The sequence below is a fragment of the Odocoileus virginianus genome, chromosome 6, assembly GCF_023699985.2.
Source record: "Odocoileus virginianus isolate 20LAN1187 ecotype Illinois chromosome 6, Ovbor_1.2, whole genome shotgun sequence".
NCBI classification, from domain to species: Eukaryota; Metazoa; Chordata; class Mammalia; order Artiodactyla; family Cervidae; genus Odocoileus; species Odocoileus virginianus.
In genome coordinates this window covers 53476623-53497252 of record NC_069679.1, presented here as the reverse complement: position 1 = coordinate 53497252, position 20630 = coordinate 53476623, and the positions used below count along the sequence as shown (strand labels likewise).

The following is a 20630-nucleotide window of genomic DNA, read 5'->3' as shown; positions in this document are numbered from 1 at the left end:
TATTGTTGGAGATTCTCTGAGATGCCATTCTGACTGGTGTGAGGTGATAGCTCATTGGACTTTCGATTTGCCTTCATCTAACTGAAGGAGGAAACAGACAGAACAGGATCCATCTTGAAAGCAGGACTCCGCCTTGGGCTGGACTGTGGACTTTGAGCTATATGCCCAGTATCTATGGAAATGACATACCAACTGGAGAACCAGAACCACCCCCCCCCTCCCCCGCCTTGGAAAAGCCCTAGGGCTTGTACCTAGACTCTCCCAAGCCTAAAAGAATACCCTAATTATCTGTGTAACTGAATAGAATCATAAATTCTATTATGCTTATTGGGGTATGACCACAGGCCTATTGATAATTGTCCAATGTTAACTACCTAGGCTTAAGGCATACGAATCACAGGTTTAAGGTATACTAAGCTGGAATCAAGATTGCTGGGAGAAATATCAATAACCTCAGATATGCAGATGATACCACCCTTATGGCAGAGAGTGAAGAGGAACTAAAAAGCCTCTTGATGAAAGTGAAAGAGGAGAGTGAAAAAGTTGGCTTAAAGCTCAACATTCAGAAAACTAAGATCATGCCTTCTGGTCCCATCACCTTATGGGAAATAGATGGGGAGACAGTGGAAACAGTGTCAGACTTTATTTTGGGGGGCTCCCAAATCACTGCGGATGGTAACTGCTGCCATGAAATTAAAAGACGCTTACTCCTTGGAAGGAAAGTTATGACCAACCTAGATAGCATATTAAAAAGCAGAGACATTACTTTGCCAACAAAGGTCCGTCTAGTCAAGGCTATGGTTTTTCCAGTAGTCATGTATGGATGTGAGAGTTGGACTATAAAGAAAGCTGAGTGCCAAAGAATTGATGCCTTTGAACTGTGGTGTTAGAGAAGACTCTTGAGAGTCCCTTGGGCTGCAAGGAGATCCAACCAGTCCATCCTAAAGGAGATCAGTCCTGGGTGTTCGTTGGAAGGACTGATGCTGAAGCTGAAACTCCAGTACTTTGGCCACCTCATGAGAAGAGTTGACTCACTGGAAAAGACCCTGATGCTGGGAGGGATTGGGGGCAGGAGGAGAAGGGGACAACAGAGGATGAGATGGCAGGATGGTATCACCGACTCGATGGGCATGAGTTTGAGTAAACTCTGGGAGTTGGTGATGGACAGGGAGGCCTGGCGTGCTGCGAATCATGGGGTCTCAGAGTCGGACACAACTGAGCAACTGAACTGAACTGAACTGAATCATAGGTTTACTTTGATTGTATCTTTTTTTCCTTTGTTCAGACTAGTTTCAGAGAATTTGGGGAGGTGGATTTGAGCACGTACACTTAGGGTATATAAGGTTTTCACAAAAACTGGTTGGGGCCCTTGGCTGAGAGGAGACTGCCTTGGACCCGCTGGTGTAATAAACTGCACTCCACTATCTGCATTGTTCTTCTGAGTGAGTTTGTTTCTTGGAACACGTGGCTACAACATAACCATTAGTGATACTGAGCATCTTTTCAAGTACTTAATGGCCATGTGTATGCCTTCTTCACAAAATGTCCATTGAGATCTTTGGCCCATTTCCTATTGGGTATTTTTGTTTTATTTTTGCTATTGAGCTGCTTGAGCTGTCTGTGTTTTGGGTATGAACTCTTTGTGGGGATCTTCGTTTTGGAATGTTTTTTCCTATTCTGAAAGTTGTCTTTTTCTTTCATTCAGGGTTTCATTTGCTGTGAAAATGCTGCTAAGATTAATTACATCTCTTTGGCCTGTTTTTATTTTATTTTTTGTTACTCTAAGATGTGGATCCAAAAAGAACTTGCTGTGATTTACAACAAAGCGTTTTCTGCCTATATTTTCCTCAAGGGTTTTAGAGTGTCCATCCTTACACTGAGACCTTTAAATCATTTAGAGTTTGTATCTGTGTATGATGTTAGGGAGTGAGAAATGAACTGTTTCCTGCTGTATCAGTAAAAAAGGATGTCATAGTCATCAGCCGGTGAGCCCTCAGGGAACTCAGGAAGAAGAATATCTGCTTTCCTAGCAGCACTAAAGAGCCTCGTGATGAAAGTGAAAGAGGAGAGTGAAAAAGCTGGCTTAAAACTCAATATTCAGAAAACTATGATCATGGCATCCTGTTCCATCACTTCATGGCAAATAGATAAGGAAACAATGGAAATAGTGACAGACTTTATTTGACGGGTGCTCCAGAATCACTGCAGAGGGTGATTGCAGCCACGAAATTAAAAGACACTTGCTCCTTGGAAGAAAAGCTATGACAAACCTAGACGGCATATTGAAAAGCAGAGACATTACTTTGCCAACAAAGATCCGTCTAATCAAGGCTATGGTTTTTCCAGTAGTCATGCATGGATGTGAGAGTTGGAATATAAAGAAAGCTGAGCGCTGAAGAATTGATACTTTAGAACTGTGGGGTTGGAGAAGACTCTTGAGTCCCTTGGACTGCAAGGAGATCAAACCTGTCCATTCTAAAGGAAATTAGTCCTGAATATTCATTGGAAGGACTGATGCTGAAGTTGAAGCTCCAATACTTTGGCCACCTGATGCGAAGAACTGACTCATTAGAAAAGACCCTGGTGTTGGGAAAGATTGAAGGTGGGAGGAGAAGGGGACGACAGAGGATGAGATGGTTGGAAGGCATCACCAACTTGACGCACAGGAGTTTGAGTAAGCTCCGGGAGTTGGTGATGGACAGGGAAGCCTGGCCTGTTGCAGTCCATGGGGTCACAAACAGTCAGACATGACTGAGTGACTGAACTGAGAAGTCATCAAACTGCAGACACTCCCTAAAGTAAGCCCTGAGGAAAGGAAGCTCAGGATGTGAAAACAGAATAGTGGCCCCAGATAGGTGAGGTGCATATGAAAGGAATGATTTCAGTGAGCATCTTCCCTTACACAGAAAAGCACTAAATTCCTTGACTCAGGACATCTGGTTTTCTTTAACAATAATCTTTCGATATTCAGACTACCTGTCCTTTGTTACAAAGTTCCATGTAACGGGGCTCCTCCCTTAACCTCCTGGGAGCAATTCTCTCAGGATTACTTGAGATGGTGTCTCCTGGGCTTGACGTCCTAAAAATTCCCACCGAATAAAACATAACTCTCAACTTTTAGGTTGTGAGTATTTTTTAAGTCGACAGGAATATTGTAAGTTTGTTCCCATTTTCATTGTTTAAGGAACCTCCACACTGTCTCCATGGGCTTCCCAGGTGGCACCAGTGGTAAAAAATCCACCTGCCAACACAGGAAACATAAGAGACTTGGGTTCGATCCCTGGATGGGGAAGATTCCCTGGAGGAGGGCATGGCAACCCATTCCAGGGTTCTTGCCTGGAGAATCCCGTGGACAGAGGAGCCTGGCAGGTTACAGTCCACAGGGTCGAGAAAAGTCAGACACGACTGACGTGACAGCACGCACACATACTGTCTCCATGGTGGCTGTTCCCAATCGACTTTCCAGCATCGATGGAGGGGGGTTTTCATTTCTCCACACCTTCTCCAGCCCTGGTTCTTTGTATGTTTGACAATGGCCATTCTGACCGGTGTGAGGTGATACCTCATTGTAGTTTTGATTTGGATTTCTCTAGTATTTAGCAAGGTTGACATCATTTCCTGTGATTTTTTTTTTTAATGAGTGTGAGTGAAACATTTTGCAATTGACTCTTGAACGTCTGCCCTGTGTTTTGATGAACACTCCTAGAACATTCCTTGAAGGCAGGTGTTGTTTACTCATAACCCCACGGACCTTCTGAATATTAAGGGTCCATCAGCACAGCTCAGTTCAGATCGGCAGATTTCGACGTTGTTGTTATGGAAAACGGCCACAAGGTGGCAGCATTTTTTCATGCCCCCTTTTTTCTTTTTTTTTTCTATGCAATTTCCTTTTGATCTTATATTGTAATAGAGTTGATTTCCAAAGTTGTGTTTGTATAAGGGGTACAAGTGTTGCAGAAACCAGTACTCGAGAAACAAAGCACCACACTGGGAGGGTTGGAGAACTCAGGTTTATTACGCCAGCGGGCCCAGAGGAGTTAACACTCCAAGCTCTGAGCTCCAGAACAAAGGAGGGGGGGGGGGGGGTGTTACAGTTTTCATACACGGACATGTGGTGACTCAAGAAGGAAAGAGCAGATAACTAAGGAGGGTCTTGGAATGCAGGAATGGAAAAACCAGACCCTTATCGTCCTTCCCTCCCCTAATTAATGGATGGAACTGTATAACCTGTCTCCCCTCCTACCCCACAGGGAGGAGGTATTTGCCTTACTCTTCTCCCCACCCAGTATAGTGCCTCATCCAATCAGGAAATGACCCACAAGACCCCTATCCCACCCCTTGTACCCTGGGTATAAAAAGGACCCCCCATTCAACATGGATTCTCTCTTGAGCTGGCCCACTGTTCTAACAACGTCTCCTACTCTAATAAACTTTATTTCCCTCTCATTCTATCTCATGTCTGGAAATTCTTTTCCAACCCGCGCCTGGACCACGACATTTCTGGTGGCCTGTACGGGGAACTTGGCGTCTCTTCCCCCTCCTCCTCACTTCTTTTTCATAGGGACACTCTGCGAACAGGCAAGTGCTATGGAAGCGACTGAGGAACTGTGGCCAGGGTTACCCTCGGGTGTGTTCCAAAGGCCCCACTGCTCACTGCGCCCCAGTAGCAGCCTCCAGAACGGGTGAGGGTCTCTCCTTTGTCTTCTTTCCAACTGACTAGGCCACCCAATATTGTGTGGGCATGGGTCAGGCGCTTAAAAGCCGTTAGGGCTCCTGCCACATGAAGACTCCCGTGTGAGGATAAGGGGGACACAGAACGGATCAGGCCACAGGGGCATTGCCCCCAGCAGGACAACTTCCGTGCACCGGGTCAGGCACAATGTAGTTGAAGCAAAGCAGAGACCATTGTCCCCTGACCACCGCCTCCCGGATAGGATTGTAAGGCGGATTCCTCAGCCTTCTTCCCTGTCACTTTCACGTCTTTCCCTTCTTATCCGGATTGATTTACAAGAGCCTAGGCATTGCCTCTGAGCCATCCCAAGAGTGCCTTCCTCGTTTCAGGGAATCGCCAAACGGTGAGTCACCCGGTTGCTCCCAGGAATCTGGTCTTTCTGTTCCCGGGTCACGTGGCATCTCAGCTCTGTCGTTCTTACCCGGGTCATGTGACCGCACGGTTCTCAGCGTCACCTCTCACTGTCGGCTGTGACTGTTGGGACGGTGGACCCTTTTTGTGCCGTTAGCCACACAGAGAGATCACTGGGGCAAAAGGGACGCTTCTCTGTCAGCAGGTGACTCCCAGTACCCCCATTCTGCGGCAGGTAGGCTGAGTGGGTTCCGGTACGTCCCGGGAGCCTCTCTTATTCTCACCCCTTGGCTATATTATCAGAAGCTGGAACATTTTGACCCTGCAGAAGGCCTGGTCCCAATTCAAATTGGGGAACCACCCCCCCCAAAAAAAAGCTTTTGCCAAAAGCAGGGAAAAGACTCAGAATTTCCTTATGTTGAGTCCTTCATGGCCCTCAGTCAGAATCCGGATTTGAGGGACTCAGGCCACATGTGTCTTTCTGTTGCTTCCCTATCTCCTGTCCCCCTCTGTCTCTCTCCATCAGATTTCCTTGATGACCCCGACTTGACCTTTCATATCCACATGACTTCTAGGAAAGAATTCTGAGGCTCCCTTTGGCTCAGATCTTTCTCCTATATTCAAAAGCCTGAAGGATCAAAAACTTTCCTAATACTCTAAAGAATCCCCTTCTAACTATGCTTATCTCTCAGGTGGAGAGGGAACCAAGTTTCCCCCACTCCTGAACATGCTAAAGAATTCCCTTCTAACTACTGCTGTTTCTCAGGGTGGGGAAGGACCAAGCTTCTTCCCCGACTCCTGCAAATTCCCTTAACCCTTCAGATTCGTCTGATGGGACAAAGACTTCACTTTCCACCAGAGGGACAATCCAACATCTTTATCAGATGATCTACCCCTGATATCAGAGTCAATCTGAGCACTATTTGGTCTATATTTTAGCTCTAAAACTATGACTATAGAAAGGAAAGATGACTTTTTGACCCAGGATGGCCATGATATTCTTTAGACTCCGGAGAAAACTGGTTAAAATGAAATTTTTTTCTCTTGGAAACTGCAAAACCGGTTCTTTTTTCATATGCAATTAAAAACAACTAGTGGTGAGTCAGTCACCTTGAGCCGGGCGAGTGCTGTGGTTTGATGAGCAGGGGCAGGAGGGCAGTGGGAATACAGACTGAAAAAAAAAATGCAGACCATCGGGGCACTACTCATGTCTCCTGCTCTGATCCACTCTTGTACCAGGGGTCTGATCAGGCCTGTGTCTGCCTCCTTCCTGAGTAGGCCAGAGATCCCATCCGTACAGCCTTCCTACAGCAGTGGCCCACTGCAGGTGGCCCGGCGGGAATTCCAGACCAGTGTTGTCTCCCGGGACATTGACACAGCAGCCGAGTTTATTGGCGCTGGGGCTGCCACAGTTGGTGTGGCTGGTTCAGGGGCCGGTATTGGAACAGCGTTTGGCAGCTTGATCATTGGCTATGCCAGGAACCCGTCTCTGAAGCAGCAACTCTTCTCCCATGCCATTCTGGGCTTTGCCCTGTCTGAGGCCATGGGGCTCTTCTGTTTGATGGCCGCCTTCCTCATCCTCTTCACCATGTGAGGCTCCGTGGAAGTTACCTACCCACCCCTGCCGCTTCAGGCCATGCCCCATGCTGGAGTGTGCTAACCTTTACCATTAAACACAATGTTTCTCTAAACAAACAAACAAACAAAAATCTAGCTTGCTAAAAGGCCTGCCTAGGGAAAAGCTTGAAGTTAACCCTTTCCATGTCCTTGAAATACGTAGCCCACTTTGCCTGAGACCTCAGCCTTGGGCAAATTAGAACTTCAAAAAAAGGGGGGGGCATCAAAGAAACATTTTAAATCTCTAGTGGAAAACTATGAGATTTCTGTCTGTCGTCTGGATTTATGTATGTCTTAGTGTATGTCTTTGGCTTTTTAAAAAATATTGCTGAAGTTGTAAATAAGTTCTAATTTAATTAGCCTAAAGAAAAGTAAGTGCTTACAAATCAGACAATTCTAAATACAAGAGAAATTAACCTAAATGAATATTAGATTCACTTGAACTGGGAAATAGTCAATATTAAATATCTAGTATTAATATTTGTTTGCTAATCTAATAGAGATATGTCTAAGAGTCATTAACATAAGCATAATATTTTCACTGTGCCTAGGTTCATTATAAGTTAAATATTGTTATATTGTTATATTTGTTACAAGTTTGTCAGCAAGGAAAGTACCTCAAGTGAAGAAACTTCAAAAAAATGTAAATGAGATATGAGCTTTTAGATAAACTCTGTTAAGAATAATTTTACTTTAGAAATGTCTGTCTAAAACAGTCCCTCTAGATTTTGGTAACCTGAATTTCTGCTGCTGCTGCTGCTGCTGCTAAGTCATGTTCAGTCGTGTCCAACTCTGTGCGACCCCATAGACGGCAGCCCACCAGGCTCCCCTGTCCCTGGGATTCTCCAGGCAAGAACACTGGAGAGGGTTGCCATTTCCTTCTCCAGTGCATGAAAGTGAAAAGTAAAAGTGAAGTCGCTCAGTCGTGTCCGACTGTTCACAGCCCCATAATTTCTAGGGTTGTGCTAAACTAAGTGACTGATTTATTGAATAGCTAGATCATTTCCAAATAAAATAAGATTCTGGAACATTCATTACTGAACACTAACTTCCTCTTACAGAGAAACTAGAGATTTTGGACTATTAATGAATAATGTTGATGCCATCCTGAGATGTTCTCTAGATTTTTTTTTTTTTTTTAGAAATTATCACTGGTATTTATGTTCACCAATCTATAGAATGCTATTATAAAGGTCAGTTCTTGGTTGCTTAAGGAAAGTATGATGTGTGTTTTCAGTAAAGAAGGTATGAGGAATGAAATTACATTTTATGAAGGGAAAAGGAAGTAGGTCTGACTTACAGGTGGCTGTTTCAGGATGGGAGAACAAAGTAATGGGTACAGAAATTGATAAGAAGGTTTGATGGAAAGTGCACCCCAAGAGAAGAGTTTTGTGCATAAATACAAGTTTTCTTGAGATGTTGAACTGCCTTTGATAATGGGTTTTAAGTTTCTTTACTTCTGAAGAGATCTGTTCTATATTTACCTTTGAAATCTTTTGTTAACTTTGGCCAAGTGAATAACTATTGTTTCACAGTGACTTATATGATCCTATCTGATTGAGTGTTATAAACCCTTTTGATATTTATTGAAAACACTTCCTAAATCATTTGACTTCTAGCTAACTTTGGGATGCTTCAGAGGGCCCCTGAAACATCCCAAAGAGAAATATTAAACTATTTGAGTTCATTTGACATGTTAGATTACATGGGAAGTATTGTTGGAGGAATGATGAATCTTCTCAGGTTATATTGTATGGTTGATGTTACTAATATAGATATCCTAGAAATTATGTGAAATTCATGAAAATCTGATATGTCCTGGTAAAATGTTGTCAGTTATAATTCTAGTTATCATATTAAAGTGTTACATATCACAGCAATGACCAGGCTACTTTGTCAATTGCAATTTAATCAGATTTTAAACATGCCTTCTATGGTTTCACTCTGATGCCTTTGCAAGAATACTGCTACTTTAAGATTTATGGAAAAGACTTCTAAGATTAACCGATAAACAAATTTTGTTTGTTATCTGATAAGCTGGTACCACCAGACTGGAATTTAGTCTACACTCTATGTTAAGACAACAAAATTTTCTTAGAATGCAGCTTTCAATAACAGATTATGAATTTCCTTGCCTTTAAGTGATTTATATTTGTTTTTAAAATCTTTTGTTACTTTAGTAAAGTAAATAAACATTATTTAAGATTATAGTACACGGAGACAAAGCTCATTCTGCTTCTACTAAAAATAAGCCCTCATGGTTAGACTTTTGCTATTCTGATGTCCTTAAAACATGGCAATAGCCCTGGCTCCCCAACACGTGATCAGCTTCTGAGGGCGGGCCTGGGGCAAGAAGCCCAGGCTTTCTCCCAGGCTGGGAAAGCTGGCTGTCCTGGACTGACCTGTTCGAGGAGAGCCAACAAAGAACATGTCTGATCCGACCAAGCCCTGACAATTTCAGTATCAGTTTCTGCACGCAGAAGAGATCCAGTGGAAGGGTGGCAGTGGCATCTGAGCGCAGCATCACTAAACGAGCTTGACCTTTCTTCCTAGACCCCTTTGCTGATGCAAGTAAGGGTGATGATCTGCTTCCTGCTGGCACTGAGGATTATATCCATATAAGAATTCAACAGAGAAATGGCAGGAAGACCCTTACTACTGTCCAAGGGATCACTGATGATTACAATAAAAAGAAACTAGTGAAGGCGTTTAAGAAGAAATTTGCCTGCAATGGTACTGTAATTCAGCATCCAGAATATGGAGAAGTAATTCAGCTACAGGGTGACCAGCGCAAGAACATATGCCAGTTCCTGGTAGAGATTGGACTGGCTAAGGACGACTAGCTGAAGGTTAATGGGTTTTAAGTGCTTTTGACTCACTGAAGCTTAAGTGAGGATTTCCTTGCAATGAGTAGAATTTCCCTTCTGTCCCTTGTCACAAGTTTAAAAACCTCACAGCTTGTATAATGTAACCATTTGGGGTCTGCTTTTAACTTGGACTAGTGTAACTCCTTCATGCAATAAACTGAAAAGAGCCATGCTTAAAAAAAAAAAAAATGTCAGTAGTCTACTCCTAAATCAGGGAATTAAAAATGGGTGAACGATAGCTGTATAAATCAAAGAGTCAGGACTGTGGGAAATCCAAGATGGCCACTTGGATTTTCCTGGCTCCCTGACAAACCTCATTTTTATTTGATGGGTTAAAGCCTTCCCTGGCTACAGGGTTAATGCCCTCATAATGAAAAAATTATGTTTTACTGAATATTAAGCTTTGTTAATTGTCAAACTAAGTTTCTAGTTTTGTTAATTAAGGTCTAGTGTTTACTAAGACTCACCTCTGAGATAGTTCATTGTTGTTATGTTATATTGCTAAAAGATTGAATTTTTATTAAAAAGGAAACTCTAAGTTTGTTTCTAAAGCTTATCTAGTAAGCAATCTTCAGATAAAGATCAGATGCTCCATGATGTACAACCAGGATATTAACACCAGGGTATAGTCATTTAACAAATGAAGTCAGATGACCTGGGGGTATATTGGGCTCTACCTAATGAAAGTTCTTGACTTATAATTCTTACTTATGACCTTACTAATAACTGCTAGCTATATTATTTTCTATGTAACTTTTTTCAGAAGATTGTTTCTTATGTTACTAAATGTGTGACTGAGCCTGTGATAAAATGTTCATATGCAGTTCTATATGAGATCAATGATTGTAATAATGTAACTCTAGATATGAGAAGAAGCAACAAGAGAGGATATTTTCCTGGACCAAGAGGCTAGTAAGACAGGTATGGTCCAGAGACTTCTGCCGCTTGCAAGGCCAGGTCTAGTAATAGCACATTGAGTGGCCTGTCAGTGGAATCTTCATTAGACCTGGGAAAGAGCTTTCCCAGCTCCATGGGAGAAAATGGCCATGAATGCCCCCAAAGCATGGTCAAATATGTGGCTATGAAGGGACTCAGCTGACTGAAAGTTGACACTTGCCAGCTGCGTCTACAAAGATTACATCATGACCGCTGCAAGCTGCTGAACTTCAATACCCCCTTGAAAGGAGTTCAGGGTGGAGATCAGAAATAAGGCACTCTGTGCTCTGGGATAAACCCAGAAGAACTGGCCTTCAGATAGTCAGATGTTTTCAGGTAAAGATTTTATGAGCCCAAATTCTTGCATCTTCTTGTAACTAGAGAAACACTAATGTCACAAACCAATGTCTAGTCCTGATTCTCCTGGCTAGCTCTTGAGCAGCTTTTCTATTTCTATTAATCTTTGGGCCATGTACCTTTAAATTTCTTGTTAAGTTTGTTTCTTCTAGAATACAACAAATCTCCAAGTGATAGTTTGACAAGAATTTTCCCTGACCAACAAACACCTAGACAATGCTGAAACAAGTCACCTTATCATTCCATGGACTCTCATCTCCCTCCATAAATGCATCCTGACAGAGAGCAGACAAAGGGAACCCAGAGCCCCACGATGCACCTGTCCAGCCTGAAGAAGCCAGTGTGGTCATCACCCCTTTTCCCCTGAGACTGGGTTCCCAAATGCCTGAGAAGGGGAATAGATAGTTAGACGTGAGCAGGGTATCAAAAGGGGCCAAAGAATTGGCCCTAAAAATAAAGAGAGGGACGAATGTGGTGACCCAAGGACAAAAAAGCAGATACCAAGGAGGGTCTTGGAATGCAGGAACGGAAAAACCAGACCCTTATTGTCCTTCCCTCCCCCAAGTTGTAACTATTAATGGAACAGTTAACCTGTCTCCCCTCCTACCCCATGGGGGGGAGGTATTTGCCTTACTCTCCCCCCCGCCCCCCGGCCAGTATACCTGCCTCATCCAATCAGCAAATGACCCACAAGAACCCCTATCCCACCCCTTGTACCCTGGGTCTAAGAGTGGACCAAGGACCCCCATTCAATGTCGGTTCTCCCTTGAGCTTGCCCGCTGTTCTAACGTCTCCCACTCTAATAAACTTTATTTCCCTCTCATTCTGTCTCATGTCTGGAAATTCTTTTCCAACCCGTGCCCAGACCACGACAGGACAGCCATGATTAAGCAGGTTTGTGGATTTGCAGGGGCTAGGGGGATTGCAAAGAGCAGGACAAGGGTGAGTGAGATAAGCTCCAGTTCCTAGTATTGTGAGTCCCCACTTTCTGAGACATACATGATCTAGACTTTGCAAGGAGCAAGCTGAGTTACAGAGGCAGGAGAAGGAGGTAAAATTTTAACTTTTCCTCTTCACAGGAACTTAATTCAGTCCATGCATAAACTCATATCTATTCTTTTTCAGGTTCTTCTTCCCATATATAGAAGATCCTAAAAAGTACTGAGAAGCAAGAGTCAAAGAAGAGAATAAAAATGTGGCAAGAGGTGGTGGAAGTGTTGGAAACAAATGCAAAATCCAAGAAATGTAATCCTGTGGAAGCGGAGGTCTGCAAATTTAAAGCACAGAAACTAGATTCTGGGATTCTTTATGATGGGTGCATTTTCCCTAAGAAACTGCCAGAAAAGCCACCCGCTGTGCCTGTGGACTTTGATTTTGAAATGGAGAAAAGACTCAAACAGCGAGACAAAGCAAAGAGGGTATTGGAGGATAAACACTTTCATGCGAAGCCTTGCCCTTATCATATCCTGTTAGGTGTTGTGGGTGTTCCCGTTAAGAAAGAAATTCCACTTACCATCCCCAGGACTCCTGCCTTTGTTCAGAAGAAGAGAACCCCCAAGCCCACCCAAGAGGGTGAAGATGAGGAGCAGCCAACGGTGATCAGAGCTCAACAATTGCCCCATTACGGAGTACCTTTTAAGCCCAAAATCCCTGTGAGGAGAACTGTGGAAATATGCCCTTTCTCTTTTGATACAAAAAGGGAAGAAAATAAAACAGCTGCAGAAAGGGGAGGTGCCCAAGTTCTAGGCGCTTCCTTTGCCTCATTTTACCACCATTAACCTGCAAGAGAAGAAGATGAAGAACACAACTCAGGTGGAGCCTTCTGCTTGGAGCCTGGCAGAACAGGTGCCTGAAGGCACAGACTTGGGTTCTCCCTGTGCCCCGGTGACAAAGAAGGCTCCTCCTTGTATGATGGAAAGAGCAGCTCTGGTTCCCAGATGGTGTCTGCAGCCGAGACTAGCGGTGGAGTCAACTGGAGAACCTGGGTGGTACCCACAGAGTCAAGGGCTGCTCACGTACAGTAATTTGTGTTGTTTCCAGCCGCCTCCTGTTTTATAAGCCAGAATATATAGTTGATTTAGTTTGTAATTTATCCACTTAAAGTGTAATTTTTACTGCTTTTATCGTTCATTTTTTATATTTAAATTTAAAAATAAAGATACTTGATTCAATTTATAGTTTGTGTCTGATTCTTTCCTCTTCTCTGTGCAAACTGAATTTGGAGTTTAGGAGCCCTTTGCTGTGAGGGGGGAGCCTTGTTAACTGCCTGATGAGGAAGAGACTTGACTGATGTGTCCCTCACCAAGGCTGTCTGCCTGCTTCCGGGCAGAACTGCTGTTCAGGCAGCTTCTTCCTTTGTTGGTGCTGACAATGAGGGAATGCTGAGCAGGATATGTTTTAAGTCTTCCTGTGACCTGGGCTGGAATCAATATGTTTGTCTTACTAAAAATTTAAAAAGGCAGTTTCATCCTCCTCTCAACAGTGGTTCTTAGCATTTACATCTTATCAGCACTATAAGTGTTCTCTTTCCTCCACGTCTTCTCCACCACTTACCTTTGTAGGCTGAGGATGGCCTTTCAACCAGGTGCAGTGTTACCTCGCTGTGGTTTTGATTTGCACGTCTCTAACAGTTCCTGAGATGCAGCACATTTTCATGGGCTTTGGTTTTAACTAGTGTGTGTGAAAATGACTGTGGAAATTTTCTTCTTCGCAGTCTGACCAATTTTTATTTATTTTCAGTTAGTTACCCATGGAAATTTTTAAAGTGCCAGTATCATTTAGAGCCCAGCAGTCCTTGTGAATATGAAGTGTTCGTAAGTGTTGCAGTGAATTAAGAAATCGTTTTCTTTTTCTCTTTTGCCTTCTGAGTCCTTCTCTACTTTAACTCTTCCTATCTACATTCTGCGTTGATAACTAAGTTCCCTTCTTTTAGAAGACTAACCTGATACATAAACTATATCCTGCACCTGCATGTGCGTGTGCGTGTGTGTGTGCGTGTGTGTGTGTTAATTGCTCAGTCGTGTCTGACACTCTGTGATTCCACGGACTGTAGCTCACCAGGCTTCTCTGTCCGTGGAATTCTCCAGGCAAGAATGGTGGAGTGGGTAGCCATTCCCTTCTCCAGGGATATCCCACACCTATCGCCCTCTAACTCTGCATGAGCCATACTTTGCATCTATTATCTCTTAATTTTATGCTAGTCACATCCTGATGCTTAACTTTATGGAACTCTCTGCAAACCTCCACTTACAGTTTGTTCTTCCCTCTTTTTGCATTACAGAAAGAAAGCTGCAGTGCAAACGGCAGAAGATAATGGACCCAACTCCTGGGACTGTCGGCCACACCCAAGTTACTGGGTTCCCTCTAACTATTGACTGCTTTGAAACAATGCAGAAAGAAAGAATACAGGATCCTTACATGTTTGCTCTTTATCTCCAACTGCTGACTATGAGCCCCAACTGTGTGATCCTCTTGATTCCCTATGGGGAGAGACACAATTCTTGAGGCACAAGCCTACTGTGTTCTCTCCTCTGCCAGCTTGGGGATTAAAGCCATCTTTCTATTTTTTCCAAAAAACATTTATTTCCACAAAGATATAAGGTTCCTATATTCTTGTTCCTTTTTGCATTGTTTCAAAACAGTCAATAGGTTAATCTTCTGAAAAGAAAGAAACTTAGTTATCAATGTAGACTGTAGATCAGGAACAGCTAAAGTAGAGAAGGAATCCAAAGGCCAAAGAGAAAAAACTTTTTCTTATTTCACTGCAGCATAAGCAATAGTTTTAAAGTTTCTGTTGTGGGAAATGGCCACGAGGAGACAGGATTTCTTCATGCCCTACTCCTGTTACCACAGTAACCAGAGCCTTAGGATTACTCCTAGCCATTGTTTCTTCTGGGACATGCCAGAAGCCTGTGTCTCATTAATCCTTGTTTTTGTTTTTTTTAACTTAATGTTTACTTCTTTTGGAGGATAGCTGACTTACAATGTTGTGTTTTTCAGTGTAAAGATTCTTCATCAGCTATCCCCATACACATCTTGATTTATCTTTGCTTTTTTCATATACACATTATTATAGAATGTGTAGTACACTACCTTTTCTAAAGTAGGTCCGTGTTGATATTCTATATGTATTTATGAGTCTAAATGAATCCCAACCTCCTAATTTATTCTTTCTACCCACCACGCCCCTTCAGTAACCATGTTTGTTCCCTAAGACTGTGCATGTATTTCACTCTATAAAATAGCTCACTGGTACCAGATCCTCCTTCTGAAATACTTCACTTACTATGAGTGTTCTAGATTATCCCTGCAAGTGGCATTATTTTTGTTCCATTTCCTGATGTGGGTGAAGTGTGGAACCCAGAGATGGTTTCTTCTTCAAGAAACCTACATCCTAGATGCCACATGCAGGTGTGCCCATGTCCAGCAATGAGAGATCCCAGGTGTGTGACCTGTGCCTCCTGGGAACGTGGCTCTAAGCCACTTGGAACCTGACCAAGTTCTGTCTGCATGGTAGATTCAGACTTCAGCAAGTCCTGTCTACACTGATTATGTTTAGATGATAATGTGTTTCTACAATGAAACCATTTACACCTGACCAGGTCCTCTGTGCAGTAGGACATGAAGACCTGGGTAGAGACCCGGCCTGGCCACTGTCCTTGAAAACTCCAGGCCTGCATCTGAATGTCAGTCTCAGATGTCTGGCATCTGGAGCTGAGGTGGGCTTCTCTGGGTAACTGTGCTCTTCTCTGAGTGGAGTTGCATGGCCCTCCCAGGGTCAGTGCTGAAGTAGGGCTCTTAGTCTTTCCCTCTGACAAGTTCCCCTTCCCTGGGGTGCATCAAGACACCCCTGGTAGGCTACTGATTGTTGTTGTTCAGTCTCTAAGTTGTGTCCAATTCTTAGTGACCCATGGACTGCAGCACGTCAGGCCTCCCTGTCCTCCACTATCTCCTGGAGTTTGCTCAAACTCATGTCTGTTGAGTCAGTGATGCCATCCAGCCATTTCATCCTCTCTTGTACCCTTCTCCTTCTGCCTTCGATCTTTCCCAGCATCAGGGTCTTTTCCAATGAGTCAGCTTTTCCCATACAGTGGCCAAAGTATTGGAGTTTCAGCTTCAGCATCAGTCCTTCCAATGAACATTCACAGTTGATTACCTTTAGGATTGACTGATTTGATCTCCCTGCTGTCCAAGGTCTCTCAAGTGTCTTCTCCAGCACCACAGTTTGAAAGCATCAATTCTTCAGTGCTCAGACTTCTTTATGGTCCAATTCTCACATCCATACATGACTACTGGAAAAATCATAGCTTTGATTATATGGACCTGACTTGTTTACCCACTGGGGGCCCACCAACCACAGTCATGGTGTCCTGACCAAGGGAATGTGTGACCCCAGGTTGGGGGATCTGGGGACTGTGTGAGTCTCATCCCATCTGTGTGGGTCAGAATCATGTGCAGAGGGAGACCATATACTCAAACCTAAGAAAAAGGGAAGAATACATGTAGGCTTCACTTGACTTGTGTTTAGGAATTAATGCTTTACAATATCATTTTATAGAGGCCTGTGCCTATTCCCTCTTTACCCCTGCAAGGTTCCCCATCCCTGGGGCTCCCGGAGACTCCTCAGGTGAGCTACCTGGTAATTATTCCAATTCACCAGCACGAGCATGACAAGAAGGGAGCAGGTTTACCTGGGCAACTGATTGCAGGGCACATGGATCAGGCAAAAAGCCAAAAGGCAGCAGGTTGCTGCTGTGATCTCGTTCCAGTAGACTGTCCACACTCAGCAGAGACCAGACCTGCCCCTCATCTTCCAGCCCAGCGTCTGCTGTGTTTTCATGACAACTCAGTGGAACAACAAAAGGATGAGATGCAAACACCAGGGTGGTGTGTTCAACATCATTATGAAAGCTGTAAAAGTAGTTAATATCACACAGAACCAAACAGAGAAGAGGAGGATGTCTCTGGGACAAGTGTGGGGGAAGGAGACGGACCTGATATTCCGATCTACCCAGCCAGGAGGTCACAGACACTCACTCGTTTCCACCATAGGGGCCCAACCAGCAGAGACCTGGTGTCCTGACCAAGGGTCTTGCCACCCCAGGTGCAGGGTCTGGGGATGGGGGTCACCCTGGAGACTGTGGACATGTGAATCCAGCTGCAGGGTGGGGGAGGGCGGTCATCCTGGAGATTGTGGACGTGTGACAACAAGTACAGTGTCTGGCAGAGGGGTCACCCTGGAAACTGTGGACAACTGACCCCAGGTGCAGGGTCTGGGAGAGGGGTCACTCTGGAAACTGTGGACGTGTGACCCCAGGTCTAGGATCCAGGTATTGTGTGGACCTCACCCCATCCACATGGGTCCGGATCCTGTACCCAGAGACCCCACATGTGCTCTTTACCTCAGTGTGGCTTGTCCCCTCTCAGATTTCCAACATCTGAATTGGGGGTGTCTCCCTGATCAGCCTGTGGTCCTGTTTCTTCTCTTCATATTGTCACATTCACGTGAGGTTAGGCACCTTTGAGTGAGTTGCTGCTGTGCGTTCTGCTGAGTGAAAGAAGACCTTTGGTGGTGTCATAGTAATATCATCATAGCATTAAAATAATATAATATTACAGCATTAAAAAATAATATCACAGCATTAAAAAATAATATCACAGCATTAAAATAATAATAATATCACAGCATTAAAAATAATAATAATATCACAGCATACTGTAAATCTAATTCATAGTGTCACCACTGTCTGGTTTCCTCTAGACTGAGTTCATGTAATTTAATTTGTAATTTATTGTTATTTTATATTGGGGTAGAGTTGATTTCCGATGTTTGTTTTAGGTGTACATGAACTTGATTCAGTTATACATAGATGTATATTCTTTTTCTGTTTTTTCCTCATATAGGTTATTACAGTTTGTTCAGTAGAGCCCCCAGTTCTATTCAGTAGGTCATTTTTCATTATCAACTTGATATATATTGGTGTGTATATTTTCATCTCAAACTCTTAATTTAAATCTGTCCCTTCCAATGTTCCTTTGATAATCATATTGATTTTCTCAGTCTGTGAGTCTATTTTGTAAATTAGTTCATTGGTATGAACTTATAGATTCCACCCGTACGTGATATCTCAGGATATTTGTCCTTTTCTCTCTGAAAAGTATTTATTGTATAATAATTTCTTGGTGTATCCAAGCTGCTGCCAATATCATTGTTTTCTTCTGTTTTGTGGCTGAGTAGCATTCCAGTGTATAGATGTACCACGTAGTCTTCATTTTTCTGTCAATGGATATTTTGGCGGATTCTGTGTCTTGGCTGTTGTAAATAGTGCTGCCCTGAGAATCTAGTTGCACATGTCATTTTGAATGGTGATTTTCTCTGGACCTAAGCTGAGGAATGGAACTGCAGGATCACTGCCCTGAGAATCTAGTTGCACATGTCATTCTGAATGGTGATTTTCTCTGGACCTAAGCTGAGGAATGGAACTGCAGGATCACTGCCCTGAGAATCTAGTTGCACATGTCATTCTGAATGGTGATTTTCTCTGGACCTAAGCTGAGGAATGGAACTGCAGGATCACTGCCCTGAGAATCTAGTTGCACATGTCATTCTGAATGGTGATTTTCTCTGGACCTAAGCTGAGGAATGGAACTGCAGGATCACTGCCCTGAGAATCTAGTTGCACATGTCATTCTGAATGGTGATTTTCTCTGGACCTAAGCTGAGGAATGGAACTGCAGGATCACTGCCCTGAGAATCTAGTTGCACATGTCATTCTGAATGGTGATTTTCTCTGGACCTAAGCTGAGGAATGGAACTGCAGGATCATATGATACCTCTAGTGCTTCAAGGAACCTCCATGCTGTTTTCCCTCGTGGCTTCACCATTTACATTCCCACCAAGACTGTGGGAAGATTTTACTTTCTGTACGTTCTGCACTAATTACTCTCTGTAGATCGTTTACATGATGATGGCCATTGTGGCCAGTGTGAGGTGACACCTTGTAGTTTTGCTTGGCATTGATTTAATAATTACTGATGTGAACTATCTTTTCATGTGCTTTCATTATTATTTTACATCTTGTGAGAACAATTTACCTCTTCAATCTGACTTCTTGAAAGTTGGCCCTGTTTGGAATTTTTTTCTGATGATTTACCCTAGGACATTTCTTGAGGGTAGGTGTCATTTACAGCCCTCTCTGACTTGTGACTATTATGAGACCTTTAGCGTCTGTTTTAAGGTGTACATATTGATCTGAATCAGCTTATTACTCCCTGTCCCTCCGCCTATCTTTTTTGGTAACCTAGCATTTCTTTTCTAAGTCTATGAGGATGTTTCTCTTTTGTAAAGAAGTTTATTTGTATCCATGTTTAGATTCCACAGGAAGTAATATCCTATACTTGTCATTTTCATCTCACTCTTATCTCTAGTTTCTTCCCAGTAACTGAAAGTGGCATTATTTCATCCTTCTTTATGTCTGAGTAATATTGCATTGTGTACATGTACCCCATTTTCTGTCTTCATTCATCTGCCCTTGTACACTTAAGTTGCTTCTGTGTCTAGGTTATTGTACCTATGATAGTTGGGTACAGGTGCCTTTTTAAATTTTGGTTTCCTCTGGATCTACACCTAGGTATGGGATTGCTGGGTCACTGGGTACTTCCATGTTTGGTTTTTTAAGAACCTCCATAATGTTCTCCCTAGTGAGTGTACTGACTGACATTCCCACCAACAGTGTAGGAGGGTTCCCTTTTCTCCACCACTCGGCAGACTTTATTGTTGTGGGGTTTTCGATGTGATCATTCTGATCAATATGAGGTGATATCTCATTGTACATTTGATTTGCTTTTCTATTAGGACCTAGTGATGCTGAGCATCGTTTCATCTGCTTTATGGCCATCTCTATGACTTCTTTGTAGAAATGTGCATTTAATCTTTGGCTGATTTTTTATTGGGTTTTTTTTTTTTTTTTTTTTTATTGAGCTCTACTAGCTCAATTGTCTGTGTTGAAGGGAAATTCCCTGTAGGTATCTTTGTTTGCAAGAATTTTTTTTCCATTCTGAGGGTTGTCTTTTTCTTTCACTGATGGTTTCCTTTGCTGTGCAGATGCTTTTAATGTTTATTAGGTCCCACTGTTTATTTTTGTTTTATTTTCATGATTCTATGAGGTGGATCAAAAAAGAATTTGCTGCATTTTATGTTAAGGCGTGTTCTCTCCTCAAGAGTTTCATAGTATCTGTCCTTTCATTTAGATCTTTAATCTCCCTGGAATTTATTTTTGTGTATGGTGTTAGGGAGCTTTCTAATTTCATTCTCATTTTCATTGCTCAGAAACCTGCCTGGTGTCCTCCACGGTGGTTGCTCCTAATTTCCATTCCCAGCATCGGTGTAGGAGGGTTCCCTTTGCTCTATACCCTCTCCAGAATTTATTGCTTGTTGAGTTTCCATCTATGGCCATTCTGACTGGTGTGAGGTGATACCTCCTTGAAGTTTTGATTTGCATTTCTTTCATATTTAGTGAAGTTGACATCTTTTCATGTGATTTTTAAAAACAGTGTGAGTTAAACTTACTGATTCAAATTGTCTTCTTGAATGCATGCTCTGTTTTTAATATTTTTCTGTTGACCTCCCCTGGGACATTTCTTGAGGGCAGGTGTTTTTTATTTACAGCCACAGGCCTTGTGACTATTAAGTGCCTGAGAGCAAAGGTTTCAAAAGTTGTTGTTATGGGAAATGGCCACAAGGCAGCGGCATGTTTTTAATGCCCCTAACA

The 20630-nt window shown here is 43.0% G+C and overlaps 1 pseudogene; it reads left to right on the top strand.

The window, feature by feature from the left end:
- Nucleotides 1-5336: 5336 nt before the first annotated feature.
- LOC110147498 (ATP synthase F(0) complex subunit C1, mitochondrial pseudogene) lies at nucleotides 5337-7410 on the top strand (annotated as a pseudogene).
- Nucleotides 7411-20630: the final 13220 nt, after the last annotated feature.